The sequence below is a fragment of the Oryctolagus cuniculus genome, chromosome 7 (genome assembly GCF_964237555.1).
Source record: "Oryctolagus cuniculus chromosome 7, mOryCun1.1, whole genome shotgun sequence".
NCBI lineage: Eukaryota > Metazoa > Chordata > Mammalia > Lagomorpha > Leporidae > Oryctolagus > Oryctolagus cuniculus.
In genome coordinates, this window is record NC_091438.1 from 6,980,923 (window position 1) to 6,996,302 (window position 15,380).

General features: G+C 41.8%; 1 protein-coding gene across 13 annotated transcripts in view; it reads left to right on the forward strand.

The window, feature by feature from the left end:
• Positions 1-15,380, forward strand: part of RALGPS2 (Ral GEF with PH domain and SH3 binding motif 2) — a 189,397-nt gene that overhangs the window by 45,317 nt on the left and 128,700 nt on the right. For 3 of the 13 annotated variants that reach the window (XM_070077193.1, XM_070077191.1, XM_070077190.1), the window contains exon 2: positions 3,139-3,350. The exons of 6 other annotated variants lie outside the window; for them this stretch is intronic. The gene's annotated coding sequence lies outside the window, so the exon portion shown is untranslated. Of the gene's footprint in view, positions 1-3,138; positions 3,351-14,825; positions 14,996-15,380 lie in introns of all 13 variants that reach the window. 4 more of the 13 variants (XM_070077186.1, XM_070077185.1, XM_070077187.1 and 1 more) reach the window with 2 other exon arrangements.

Here is a 15,380-nt window from a genome sequence, read left to right on the forward strand (position 1 = left end):
CGGTGCTCTCTGAAGTGGAGTCTGTCCCTGTTTTCATTCCAGACCAGAGGTTGGCAAAGTTTCTGTAGAAGCCCAGGTAGTAAATACTCGAGGCTTTGTGGGCAGTGAAGTCTCTGCTTTGGCTCTCCAATTTTGCCTTTTTGAGTGTGAAAGCAGCCATAGATCATTCATAAACAGATGATGGTAGCTGTAGTCCATTAAAACTTTCATTTACAAAAACAAGCTGGATTTAGCTTGCCAACCCCTGTTCCTCACCACCAATGTTTCTTTGGGGACCTTTGGTATTGTGTGTTAGTTTTCTAGTGGAGACTGGTTGCAAGTGGAAGAAAGTGGTAGTTCATTTGCAGCTACTCTGTTTTATTTCATGGCTTTTACTGATGATGATAGGGGACAAGTAAATGACTTGAACTTAAATGAGAATCAGGATGATAAGGTAGCTTCCTGCCTCTTGGTCTTTAAATCTCCTGCAGAGGTTGACAGATTGACACATTTACCTTGAAATGTCTCTGCAACTAGCTTTTTTTTTTTTTTTTTGTACATAGAGCCCTTTGGCTGCGGTTGAGCAATAACCTCCTTACTGTGTCCTCTATTTTTAAGGTTCTCTTTTTAATCCATTGGCCTCCACAAATGTTGCCTACTTTGTTTTTCTAAAAAAGTATTATGGCATGCTTCTCTCCCAGTAATTTCATAGGTACTCCTAGTCACCCAGAACAGTGATAACTTCGTTTTATTCTCAAGTCCTTTTGGAAATCACTTGATGGCCATGGATCCTGGAAAATGAGTTTATTTTCATGCATGCTCATGTACATGGTTTTCATATTTTTGAAGAGTTGGGTGGTTCATGGCCCTAGTTTTATTCATGATCTCTTAGGAAGTCACAAGATTTAGAGAATACAGTATAAGTTTTTTTCCCATGCTATCAACACACACACATCATATCACATCACATCACATCACATCACACAAGTTTTCTGCCAAGAGTAAACCGGCATTTTCCTGTTGGACCTGTTTATTCCATTCTTCTGGCTTTACAAATAGTATTTCCTGTCCCAGAGTTTGCCCTTATCATACATTCCCCCTCTCTTCTGCCTAATTTTACTGGTTAGTACTCTCAGTTGAGATCTCAGAGTCTCTGCAGAGAGATTGCTAACATGTCTTCCTTGGCAAACTTAAATAAATATGAAGGAATTCTCGCAAATGAGACAGATTGAGAAGCCTTTTCTTTTGGTGGAGGGTGGAAGAGAGAGGTTTCTACAAAGTAATCTCTTTGCTCTCCTTAAATATTCCTCTTCTGAATCTGAGTCTTAGTTTACTAAACTTAGTGTAATATTTACCTTAGCAAACTGTTAGGATACATGAAGAACAGCGTTCCAGTCACCGCAACACTTCAGTATTTATGTAGGAAATACCCTTCTGGTCTTTGTGTGGCCCCAGAACTTAACACAGGCATAATGTATCTTCAGAGACTCAGTGTTCTGAGTTCTTAATACAAACGTTCTAATGGAAAACTGGCCCATAAATTTACTAGAAAATTCCTTGAAATCCTTCTGCTGGAATTGCTTTCAGATGTCTGTGCAAACTACAAGGCACTTTGGAAATAGAGTTGTCCCTTAGCATCCTGGCTGATTGCTTCCAGGACCCTTTCCCCTGCAGATGCCAAAATGTGCAGATGCTCCAAGCTCCTTGTGTAAGAGGTGTAGTATTTGCCTGGAGCCTGTGCATGTCCCCTTGTATACTTTAATTAGATGACTTACGATACCTAATGCAATGTAAGTGCTCTGGAAGTAGTTGTAGCACTGTATTGTTCAGGGAACAGCCATAAGGTCCATACATGTTCAGTATTAGATAGAGATTTGTTGTTTTTTTTTTTTTCCCCCTCAAATGTTTTACAAATGGTTGGATCCTCTTAATGTGGAATCTGAGGGGACGGGAGGGCTGATTGTATTATGTTGTTAACACGTACTGTAACTTTTTAAAAGCCCAGTGGGATCTTTACTGTTAGAGCAGGTGAATTTTTTTTTTTTGCTGTTTTCTGGCTTTTTTATATTATTATTTATTTTTCACTATTAGTTGCTGGTAGACTAGATCCTTGGCTTTTAGCAATAAATGCCTGTGGGTTTCCCTATTCCAGGGATGACTGAGAAGATGCCTGGCATGTAGTAATTTGTGATTTTGTTAGTCTACCACCCTGTGGATACTTCTCAATGGGAATGATTAATCTCTGCTGTTTGGTGTAGTAACTTGTTGACAGCACTATGTTCCTTCCCTGATGCCAACTCATAATGCTGGTGACTAAACGAGAAGGAAAAAAAACACGCAGTAGATCTAGAAGGAGGAATTTTGGGTAAAGAGTAAAGTGTAGTATTGTGTGCTGGCTTAAATTCATGGTGCAAGTGAGTCTGCTTTACAGTTTATATGGTGTTATGAATAAGTACAAATTATTTCAGTCTTAGAATCATTAAAGGTCAGGGCCAGCACTGTAGCATAGCAGGTAAAGTCATCGCCTGCTGCAGTGCCGGCATCTCTTATGGGCAGGGGGTCGTGTCCTGGCTCCTCCACTTCTGATCCAGCTCCCTGCTAATGACCTGGGAAAAAACAGCAGAAGATGACTCAGGTGCCACTCATGTGCAAGACCTGGAAGAGGCTCCTGGCTTCTGCCTAGCCCAGCCCTGGCCATTGCGGCCACCATGGGTAGTAAACCAGTGGATGGAATATCCCTCTCTGTGTCTATTTGTGTAACTCTTTCAAATAAATAAACAAATCTTATTTTTTTTTTAAAAAAAAGGATCATTAGAGATCTGTAGGAGGAAAAAGTTATGCTTCAGTGCTTTATATGCCATGGTAGAAATCGCAAATTTAGGGATCTTTGAGGTTATCTTGGGACATCAAGGATGTGTTGTGGTTGAATTTGTTGCATAGGTGTCATTTGTTGTCAGAAGGAATGAATCGCACCACCTGAAACTCTTTTTCTCTGCGTTTCTCTTTCTCTCTGTGTGTGTATCCTTCTCACTGGGGCTTGTAAGAGCATATCACTTCTCAGTGCATTATGAGGACTTTGCCTTTTCTTTGTGTACAAAGTAAAGTTCAGGCTTTTGTTGTACTGTGACAGACATTGCCCTTTATACTTGTTTTTTCCAGCCTCTGTTCCTGATGCTTCCTGTCTCTGGTTTACATTTTGCCCGCTATATTGCCCTGCAAACTATCGGCAGTCCTGAGTTCTAAGGAAGATCTCACCTTTCCTAGCCTGTGTGTGTGTGCTGTTCTTTCATCTTGTTCACCTAATGAACTGCTGGAAGTGAAGAGGAAAAGAAACTAGATACTTCGCCTCCTGCCACTCCCACATTTCCATGGTATTTAAACAGCCACGGGTTGGTAGGGAAAGGTACTCTGGCTTTGTAGAATGTGCCAAGCATTAGCCAACAGAAAGCATGCTTTTAGGACCTGCCTCTGCCATTAACTGGTTATGTGAGCTTGGCCAGATCTTGTGACTTCAGCATGCTGTTGTTTTATGTAAAATTGAGATCGGAATAAAAGCAGTGTTAGCAAACTTGGCTTTTTCTTCCTTTCCCTTCCCCACCCCTTCCAGTTCTCTGCTAATCATTCCTGTACATTTGAAGGATCTGATACTTTACAGTAGGTTCCTACAGTCATGACTCTGCATGGGGTCTGCAAAGGTAGGGCATGCCTTGGCATGAGGGGACACATATCAAAATGAGAAAGACCTGGGAATTTAAAATGTACCCCAAGTTGAGCTCTCTAAATAGTCATATCTCAGGCTGGTGTTGTCATAACAGGTTAAGCCTGCACTTAGTGACTCTGCCAGTTGTAGTCCTGACTGAACTCTTCGGTTCTCAGTTAGTGGAAGATGCACCCACGTGGGAGACCAGGATGGAGTTCCTGACTGCTGGCTCCTGGCTTCAGCCTGGCCCAGTCCTGGTTGTTGGAGCTTTCTGGGGAGTGAACTAGCAGGTGGAACTCTCTCTCTCTCTCTCTCTCTCTCTCTCTCTCTCTCTCTCTGACTCTTCTTGACTCTCTCTGCCACTGCTCTGCATTTCAAATAAATAAATCTTTAAAGGATGGGAGTTGGGGGGACTGGTGGTGTGGTGCAGTGGGTTAAACTGCCCAAGCCGACATCCCGTATGGGAGTGCCGGTTCGTCCCAGCCATCCCACCTTGAATACAGCTCCCTGCTAATGCTCCTGAGAAGGCAGTGGAAGGTGGCTCAAGTACTTGGGGCCCTGCATTCACGTGGGAGACCAGGATAGAGTTCCAGGCTCCTGGCTTGTGGCCATTTGGGGAGTGAACCAGTAGATGAAATTCTCTATACCGCCACCCCCTTCCCCATCGCTGTACCTTTCAAATAAATAAAGTAAATCTTAAAAATTTTTTTCTTTTAAATAATATTCATCTGTTCTATTACCATGCATCAAAAATATTTGTCAATATACTAATATATAGCTTAGTTCCCAAAAAATTGTTCATGAACCCATTTTGGCTTTTAAGTCCAGTGTGAGCACTAATGCCATCTATTGGTAAGAATTGTACTTTACTGGATGTGTAGCTTTCTTAGTTTCTATGAAATTTGCAAGAGGGAGGTTTTTAAATTGAGGAGCTTCTGTATAATTTAGGAAAATTTACAGCCCCCTTCTTTGATTTTCAAATAATTTCAAACTAATAGGAAAGTTGTAAGAGGAACTTTGTATAACTTTATAATAAAGTTCTCCAGAGAAATAAAACCAATAGGATGTATGAATATGTATTTATATGCACATTTTATTATATAATTTTATATATAGTATCTGTAACATTAATTTTAATATATAATTCCTTTTGTATTAGAAATTTCATTCCAGTATTGGCCACATGGTCATGGAGGCTGAGTACTCTCAAGTACTCAGTCAGCAAACAGGAGACTGGGGAGCTGATGCGTGACCCAGCTCCACGCTAAGAGGGCACATTACTTTCTCTGACCATCCCTAGGTCCACAGTGACACACTTTGACTGAATACTTCTGTTTCTGATGCAGTTGGATTCTTTGAATGTTTTGGTTGCTGATAAATCATTTTTCTGTTGTTTGTTTTCTCACAAATATATAGTATCATGAATTAAGTGGCATCTCATAGGCTAGTCTTGAGTAGAGTACCTGACCAAAATGCCTACTCACTCACCAAAAGCAATAGCATACAAAACAGAACAGGGGGCCAGCGCTGTGGTGTAGTGCCGGCATCCCATATGGGTGCCGGTTCAAGTCCTGGCTGTTCCACTTCCGATCCCACTCTCTGCTGTAGCCTGGGAGGGCTGTGGAGGATGGCCCGAGACCTGGAAGAGGCTCCTGGCTTTGGGTCAGCACAGCTCAGGCCATTGCGGCCATCTGGGGAGTGAACCTCTCTCTCTCTGCCTCTGCCTCTCTGTAACTCTGTCTTTGAAATAAAATAAATAAATCTTTTTCTTTTAAAGATTTATTTATTTATTTGAAAGAGTTACACAGAAGAGAGAGAGGTCTTCCATCCGATGGTTCACTTCCCAATTGGCCGCAATGCCGGAGCTGCACCGATCTGAAGCCAGGAGCTTCTTCTGGGTCTCCCACATGAGTGCAGGGGCCCAAGGACTTGTCCCATCTTCTCCTGCTTTCCCAGGCCTTAGCAGAGAGCTGGATCGGAAGTGGAGCAGCTGGGACTTGAACCGGCGCCCATATGGGATGCCAGCACTGCATACAACAGCTTTAGTCACTATACCACAGTGCCAGCCCCAAATAAATATTAAAAAAAAAAAAAAAAAACAGAATAGAAATGCTTGGAACATGGTTTATTTTATTTATTTATTTTTGCTTTAAACTTCATTCCGTTGATGAATTTCTAGTTAACCTATATTCATGCTTTGGGTCAAGTAGCATAAGGGATCTCAGAGTGCTTGTGTATTAGAATTACCTAGCAAATTCCATACAGGATTTAGCATAATCTTTAAATGCATTATTTTATAGGTTTTTTTTTTCACCCTTTGATATTTAGTCATTTGAAAGTCTTAGTTTCAGGCTGTTCAGTAGGTAGATGGGCTGTGTAGCTGTGGGCCAGTGTACAGTGTACAGTGGATCAGCTCAGTGCTTTTACACTTCAGTACAAACACAATGAAACGACATCTGAAAGACTTCTGTGTAGAATTTCTTTTTATTGACTTAATGTTAGCAAGTTTGATCCAAGTGAATTAAGTAGCTTCATTATTTTTAAGCTTTTTTTTAAACTTTGATAAATAATTTCTCCTATTTTAAAGATAGTGAAGTGCATTCCATATGGACCATTTTTTTTTCTTCCTATTGCCTTTGATACAGTGCACTCTACTTCAAGGGGAATATTAAGGTGTCTACTGTAAAAAGTGAAAGTTTTGCGCTATCTTTATCTTCTTTCTTCTAACTTAAGATGTTCGCTTACTTTACTTGGGAAATCATCTTTCTCACACATTTTGAATATGTGCCTAAAATATTTAGAAATTAAATATATGTCTGCAGACTATAAATAGATATTTAAACTTAAACAATAATTTGGTAGGTGATGCGTAAACATTACTGGGAAATGATTTATTTAGTTCTTTTACATGAAACTGTTTATTAAATATGTAGATTATTTCAGGTGTTATCAATTTTTTTTTCTTTTGTAACCTGAGTGGTATGTAAAATTGCTGTACCTATCATTATCGTTGGCTTACTGGTGCTTGAAGTTTCTCCAGAACCTGTCTTTTCTTTTTTTTTCTTTTTGGACAGCTTCAGGATGTGTTCTTATCCATGTTTACTACTATTTAAAAAATGCTGGAATGAGGGGTCTGGCTCTGTGGCTTAAACCTGTGGTTAAACCTCCACCTGTGGTGCCAGCATCCCATATGGGTGCCAGTTCTTGTCCTGGCTGCTCCTCTTCCAATGCAGCACTCTGCTTATACCCTGGGATAGCAGTGGAAGATGGCCCAAGTGCTTGGGCCCCTGTACCCATGTCAGAGACTGGAAGAAGCTCCTGGCTCCTGGCTTTGGATTGGCGCAGTTCTAGCGGTTGTGGCCATTTGGGGAGTGAACCAGAGAATGGAAGACCTCGCTCTGTATCTCTCCCTCTCCGTATGTATGTATGTATCTCTCTCTCTCTCTCTCTCTAACTGTGCCTCTCAAATAAATAAATATTCAAGAAAAGAAGTGCTTGGGACCAGCGTCTTGGCATACTGGGTGAAGCTGCTGCCTGCAACGCAGGCATCCCATGTGGGCACTGGTTCATATCCTGGCTGCTCCTCTTCTAGTCCAGTTCCCTGCTGGTGGCCTGGGAGGGGCAGTGGAAGATGACCTAGGTGCTTGGGCCCCTGCCACCCACAAGGGAGGACTGGAAGAAGCTTCTGGCTCCTTGTTTCAAACAGTCATCTGGGGAGTGAACGAGCGGATCAAAGATCTCAATCTCTCCCTCTGTCATTCTCTGACTTTCAAATAAATAGATAATCTTTTTAAAAAATGCTTGCTATCCTTTGATTAAGTATAGCTCAGAATAAATTTATCCTTTAATTGCATACTAAGGATAAATGGTCCTTTAGCTCTATAGAACTGGGGATAATCCCACATTGTACACTTTCAAATAAATTAATAACATTCAGGTTTAATATGTACAGGTTGAGCACCCCAATCCAAAATGTGAAATGATATGAAATTTGAAACTTTTTGAGCACTGTCTTAGTGCATTTTTTAAAAAGATTTATTTATTTGAAAAAGTTACAGAGCTAGGTAGAGACAGAGAGAGGTCTTCCATCCGATGGTTCACTCCTCAGATGGCTGCAACGGCCAGAGCTGCACCGATCCGAAGCCAGGAGCCAGGAGCTTCTTCTGGGTCTCCCATGTGGGTGCAAGGGCCCAAGGACTTGGGCCATCTTCTACTGCTCTCCCAGGCCATAGCAGAGAGCTAGATCGGGAGAGGAGCAGCCAGGACTAGAACTGGCGCCCATATGGGATGCCGGTGCTTCAGACCAGGGCTTTAACCTGCTGTACCACAGCGATGGCCCCTGGTGCATTTTGAGTTTCAGGTTTTTCAGATTTGAGATTGCTCAATGGTAAAGATTGCAAATATTCCAAAATTCAGTAGACTCCAAAGTCTGAAGCACTTTTGTCCCCAAGCATTTCAGACAAGAGATTCTCAGAGCCTATACTTAGAAATTAGTTAGTAGAGATAAGGTGTATCTCTCCTGAGAGATATCTCAGCATTGAATCCACTGGTTTAGTACTGTAAGTTTGGACATTTGTGTCCTTTTTGTCCTGACTGAAGTAGTTAACCAGCACAGTACACTTGAGTGAAGTCCTAAAAGTGATACTCATGTGCCTCATGCTTTTACACTGTGCTGTTTCCCCTCTGCCTTCGGGGTGGATTGTGATGAGTGTCATTAATTAATTAATGGGAATTGCATTAATTTTTTCTAAGTATAATTTGTCGCAGATTGCCATTTCTGTGTGATTGGAGATTCTAAATTGTGAACTGGGTGATGCAGGATGAGAGTGAGTGAGTGAAGTTAAAGGTATAGAAAATAACTGAGAAGATTTTAGATTTCATATAGCGAGAAGCAGACTAAGGAGAGAAGAGGGTCCTGAAGAAGAGAGATTGGGGAAGCGTACTTCAGTCCTCTGTTTTGAGGGAGCATACTGTTGGTTGTTGGCTTTCTCTAAACCCCTGCCATGTTCAGCCTTGACGTACAGGCGTTGGTATCCAGAGTTATCTCCCTGTTCAGAACCCTTCAGTGACGGCTAGTGCCTATGCGCGTCACAGCCGAGACCCTCTGCTGGGTTCTCTGCACCCACAGGCCAGTGGGCCACATTGCACCTTCTCTCTGTTCTGCCCTCACTTTGGAATTTGTGCTGCTGTTGATGCTGCTTCTGCTTCACTCTTCCTGCTCTCAGTTTGCCTTCTTAATAGTCCTCTCATGTCCTGCCATAGAAATCCAGTGACTCTAGAAGCTGAGCCAGAGTGACAAGTGGCAGTAGTCCCCGATTCTTTCCATCTCTGGCCATGTTACACACTTGACCAGAGTAGGAATCAGCTCAGTGTGCTTTTTCCAACTTTAATACACCCTGGAGGAGCTTCTCTGGGAAAGGTTTATTTTAGCTTAGAGTTTGGTGATTAGAGTTCAGGATCAGGTGCCCCCCCCCCCCCCCCCCCCGCCTCACAACTGTGGAGGCTGGTCATGGCTGGTGCAGAGGCATGATCACGTGCTTAGAAAGAAGAGAACCTAGGCGGAACCTGAGCTCAGGATAACCAGCCTTCTCATGAGAACCACCCTCTGAGGACACACCCCCAGTGACCTGAACATGTCTCACTAGACCTGCCTGTCAGATGCCTAATTAGATCATTTCCACTCTTCATTCGTCACCCTTAACCCTGAGACATCAAAGTAAACAGCTATGTGAGGGGCTGGCATCAGGGTTGCTGCCTGCAGCACCTCAAGTCCTGGCTGCTCCACTCCGATCCAGCTCCCTGCTAATGCATCTGGGAAGGCAGTGGAGGATGGCCCAAGTGCTTGGGCCCCTGTATCCAAGGAGACCTGGATGAAGCTCCTGGCTCCTGGCTTGTGCCTGACCCAGTACTGGCTGTTGCAAATGTCTGGGGAATGAACCAGCAGATGGGAGATCTCTCTTTCTTAAACTCTTTCAAAATAAATAAATCTTTATAAAAAATAAACAGCTCTATGAATTTGGGGAAGACAAGTCCTGCTGTAGCCATCACAGTTTATTTTCCATCCCTTCTCTTACTTGCTGCCTTGCATCTTCCTGTCCCTACTTGTTAAAATTGGGCAAATTACCTGTCCTCTGTCCTCTAAAAATGGGTATATAATGTTATTATCTCATAGGATTGTTGTGAGGATTGAGAGTATTTTTAAGGAAAAGGTGCTTAGAACAAAGCCTGCTGGTAGTAAGCACTCCATAAATACTAGCTTTTGTTATTGTACTTTTTTGTGTTTGTATTCTGTTGCATAAAACAAATTTCTATAAAAGAAGTAGTTTACATTTTTTTACATAAGAGCATATTGTTGTTTTAAAAATAGTTATAAATTGAAGTTAATTTTGACCTTCTAAACTTTGGCAATAATCCAAAAATATTAATCATCTTAGCAGTCATAGTTAAGATAATTATTTCTACCCCTAGCTTTAGTTTCAACTGCTGTAATGTTGAGCAGAAACTAGAACAGGTTTTTCTGCTTTCGGATTAATTAGTTTTTCATGAATGATATTCTTTTTTTAATTTATTTATTATTTTTTTTTTGACAGGCAGAGTGGATAGTGAGACAGAGAGACAGAGAGAAAGGTCTTCCTTTTGCCATTGGTTCACCCTCCAATGGCCGCCGCGGCCGGCGCGCTGTGGCCGGCGCACCGCGCTGATCAGATGGCAGGAGCCAGGTGCTTCTCCTGGTCTCCCATGGGGTGCAGGGCCCAAGCACTTGGGCCATCCTCCACTGCACTCCCAGGCCACAGCAGAGAGCTGGCCTGGAAGAGGGGCAACCGGGACAGAATCTGGCGCCCCGACCGGGACTAGAACGTGGTGTGCTGGTGCCGCTAGGTGGAGGATTAGCCTATTGAGCCGTGGTGCCGGCCGAATGATATTCTTAATTGCTTGCCATGTGGACTAATTTTGTGGCAAAATTTTTTGTGTGTGTGTGTAAAATGCCTTCATTTTTCCCCCCTCTTAAGTGAGAGTTTAGTTGGGTCTGGAATTCTGCATTGACAGTTACTTTTAGTGCCTTGAAAATCTTTCATTTTTAACTGTGTTTTTCAGTACTGTTGAGAATTGTTTAGTTTGGTTTTGTTCCTATGCCTTAACTCCATTTGCAAAAACAACTATTCTCCTATTGAAAGTGACTTATGCTGAATATGATTCTTTTTATTTATTTATCCTGATCAAGGTTTACAAGTCCTGATCATGAAGATTTGTCTTTCATGAGTTCTGAAAACTTCTCAGCCTTTTTCTTTCTAAATATTGCCATTCTTTTGTGTTAGTCTACTCTTTTTTGATTCTTTTTGTCTGTTTTCCTTTAACTGTGTAGAATTTTTGCATAGTTTTTTCTGTCCCACTGCATGAGTTCTCTGTTCAGCTGTGTTTTATCTGATGTTTGTTCTCCAGTGTATAGTGTACATGTTTCTTTAAGTTTTATTTCTCCCATAATTTTTTTAAATACATAATGTCTTACATTTTCAGCTTCTTTTTTTAAGACCAGTGATTTTAATCCTTCCTGTTTTATAGTCTATATCTGATCATTTTTCATCTGAAGTTCTTGGGAGGTAATACTAGCAGTTATTCCTGTCTTTTACTTAGAGTGGGTATTTTGTTTATGGAGGTGGTAACGTTTTATATTACAGTTAGGACTTTATTTGTGGAAACCCAGTTTACCTGGGTTGAGTGAATATTCCTTCCTTGAATTTCTGTTCCTACCATCTGTCTTGGATTCAGGAATCTCACTGACATGTAAACATATTTTATGTGAATTTCTTGTCTTGGGCCATGTTGGTGGTATAAATTCAAATTCTGTATCTATGTTGGGAGCATGCCTTGGGACCATGAATTTTTAGCATAGATGCATTCTTCCAGTCTGAACAAGACATCTTCTTCCTGGACACATTTTTCCCCCTCAATTCTCTTATTACTTGGAGGTGCTAGGCTTTGATCTCTCTGGCTTTACTTTTTGGGGAGACATGTGAGGGTGGAAAGGAGACAGTGTTTCTTTGCATTGCATTCTTATCTCTTGGTGGCCTTATCTTCTTTCCCAACCTGGTCTCAGAATCCAAGCCTCTGTTGTACATGTGTTCTGCAGCACAAAGATTTTTAGATTGTTTTGTCATCGTAGAATCCTTCATTGTATTCTGAAGACTCTGGATAGTATTGTGCTTCTTGATTATTTGATTGCCGCTCTCCCTATGTTTTTATTGTTAATTTGGCATTTATATAATCTTGTCCTATGAGTGATTGCTTTCTTTAGTCATTTACTCCTTCTTTCAGTGGATACATGTTAAGTAGGAATTGAGATTAAGCACTGTTATTTGTGCCTGAATACAAAGATGAAAAATAATTATTTGTTGTTTTATTTTATTTACTTATTTTTTTTTTGACAGACAGAGTGGACAGTGAGAGAGACAGAGAGAAAGGTCTTCCTTTGCCGTTGGTTCACCCTCCAATGGCCGCCGCAGCTGGCGCACCGCGCTGATCCAAAGGCAGGAGCCAGGTGCTTCTCCTGGTCTCCCATGTGGTGCAGGGCCCAAGCACTTGGGACATCCTCCACTGCACTCCCAGGCCACAGCAGAGAGCTGGCCTGGAAGAGGGGCAACCAGGACAGAATCCGGTGTGCCGGCGCCGCAGGCGGAGGGTTAGCCTATTGAGCCGCGGCGCCGGCCTTGTTGTTTTATTTTTTTAGATTTATTTATTTATTCAAGAGGCAGAGTTATGGGGTCGGGGTGGACAGAGAGAGAGGTCTTCCATTCCTTGATTCACTCCCCAAATTGCCACAAAGCCCACAGATAGACCAGTCTGAAGCCAGGAGCTTTTTCCAGGTCTTCTATGCGGGTCCCCTGTTTCCCCAGGTGCATTAGGTGGAAGCTGGATCAGAAGTGGAGCGGCAGGGACTCAAACTGGCACCACTGTGGGATGCCAGAGTCGCAGGCAGAGGCTTAACCTGCTATGCCCCAGTGCCAGCCCATTTATTTTATTTTTAAGATCCATTCATGTATTTGAAAGTCAGAGAGAGAGAGATGGAGAGAGAGATACCTTCTGTCTCCTGGTTCACTCCTCAGATGGCCATAACCAGGAGCCAGGAGCCTCCTCCAGGTCTCCCACTCTTGTGGCAGGGACCCAAGCACTGGGGCCATCTCTGCTGCCTTTTCCCAGGCTATCAGCAGGGAACTGGATTCGAAGTACAGAGCAGCCAGAAACCCAAACTGGCATCCATGTGGGATGCCAGCATTGCAGGCAGCAGCTCTACCTTTTATGCCACTGTATTTTGTTCCCTGTTTTGTTTTTGAATATGATCTTTAACAGCAAGGAGATCAAAGATCATTAAGGAGAGAGACAGCAGCAAGTGTGAAAATACAGCAGTGGAATTTGGACAAAAAAAGAGTCTGAGTGCACTAAGGCTTCCACGGGAGGCACCCAGCAGTAACCCTGTCTAACCCCAGGTGGACAGCAGAACTGTTCTGCTAAATTTCCGTGTTAGTACTTGAACTTTTTCTAAGTGATAAATAGTGAAGATGATCTTGCTTAGTGCTGTTACAGAAATGGGTTTAAGCAACAACTACCTGTTACTAAGCTTTCGTCAGTATGGCTCGGTATTGATTGTGTCAAAAAGCATTTTGATGGCTGCAGTTATTGAAACAGTGGGTTGGGGAGTTTGGGACTAATTTCTAATTTTCTTACATTTAAAAAAAAAGGAATAAGACAATAAAGCTTAGCTTTCACACATGCTGTCACACAAATGCTATGACGTCTGGACCTCCAGTGGGCACTTTATTTTATTTATTTTTTAAAATTTATTTGACAGAGTTATAGATAGTAAGAGAGGGAGAGAGAGAGAGAAAGGTCTTCCTTCTGTTGGTTCACTCCCAAAATGGCCACTACGGCCGGTGCTATGCTGATCCGAAGCCAGGAGCCAGGTGCTTCTTCCTGGTCTCCCACGTGGGTGCAGGGGCCCAAACACCTGGGCCATATTCTGCTGCCCTCCCGGGCCACAGCAGAGAGCTGGACTGGAAGAGGAGCAACCAGGACTAGAACCTGGTTCCTATATGGGATGCCGGCGCCTCAGGTGGAGGATTAACCAAGTGAGCTGCGGCACCGACCCCTATATATATCTATATTTTTTTAAGATTTATTTATTTAAAAGAGTGACTGGTAGGGGGCAGAGAGAGAGAGAGCAAGAATGAGAAAGAGGCCGGCACTGTGGCTCAATAGGCTAATCCTCCACAGGGCTGGTCCACTCTAGGCTTCCTATATGAGTATCAGGGGCCAAGGTAGTTGAGCCATCATCTGCTACCTGCCCAGGCACATTGGCAGGCCATGGCTTAATCTGCTATACCACAGCACCCACCCTAGGGCATCACATTTCGTATGTTTAATTTTTAGGTAAAAATTAATATGAAAGGAAATTGCATTGTGTAATTTTAATGATTAATTGCAATTATGGTGTTTTAGTTTCGCTCTGTTACCTTTGTTCTCATGAAGCTTCTAAGAAAATTGTAAGGAAATTGAATTTCTGACATTGAACTTGTCACTGCTATTTTTGTTTCTTTGTTTTTAAGGAATTTGTTAATATGTTAGATTCTCAAGGTCACAGTAAATGCATGATAATTATTACAACACAATGCTCATATTAATGTGATAGTCACACAAAGAGAATAGCTTTAATGTAGTTCATAGATACAGTTCTAATCCCATGATACCTTCCTCCCTCTCTTTCCACTCCCTCCTTTTTTCTCTACCTCCACCTTCCCCTTTCCTTCCTCTTGTCTTTTTTCTTTTCTCTTCTTCCATTTCTTGATTTTTGAGATCCTATTTTTAATTTAGATTATAGTCAAAGACTTACTGCCACACTAAGTAAATACAAAGTAAGAAGACTGTACTGTAGTTCAGTGGGAATATAGGCAAGGGCTACAGACTAATCAAATGAAAAGATGTTGAATTCACCCATATACAGTAAATTTTGAAATAATCATGGATCATTAAAACTATAGTAGTTTATCTCTATGTATTAACTACTACAAATAAGAGAAAACAGGATACTTTTCTTTTCGAGTCAGGTTTATTGCACTTAACATAATGATCTCCTATTGCATGCATTTTGTTGCAGATACCAGGATTTTACCTTTAATGGCTGAGTAATACTCCATCCTGTGTGTGTGTGTGCATACACACACATGCGCACCACATTTTCTTTATCCAGTCATCAGTTGATGGCATCTGGGTTGGTTCTGCATGTTAGCTGTTGTGAATTGAGCTGCTATAGACATGGGAGTGCAGGTAACTCTTTCATATGCTGCTTTCATTTCCTTTGGATAGGTTTCCAGGAGTGGGGTAGCTGGGTCATAAGGAAAATCTATTTTTAGTTTTCTGAGGCCTCTCCCTACTGTTTCCCATGATCGTTCTACCAGTTTACATTCTCATCAACAGAGTAGATTTGTTTCTTAAGTGTATCAATTTGAATTTTTGAAATGCAGTTGTGTACAAATGCATTGACATTGAGTTTTTTAATTATTGTAAATAATGCTTGGTTGAATAGCATTATATAATTTTTTCTCTTCTAGAATTTTGATAAGATGAATTCCTAGGACTAAAATTTTGGGCTGAAAATGCATGAACATATTAATTTTTTATTCCACTGCTTCAAAGAAATTGCTCTAATTAC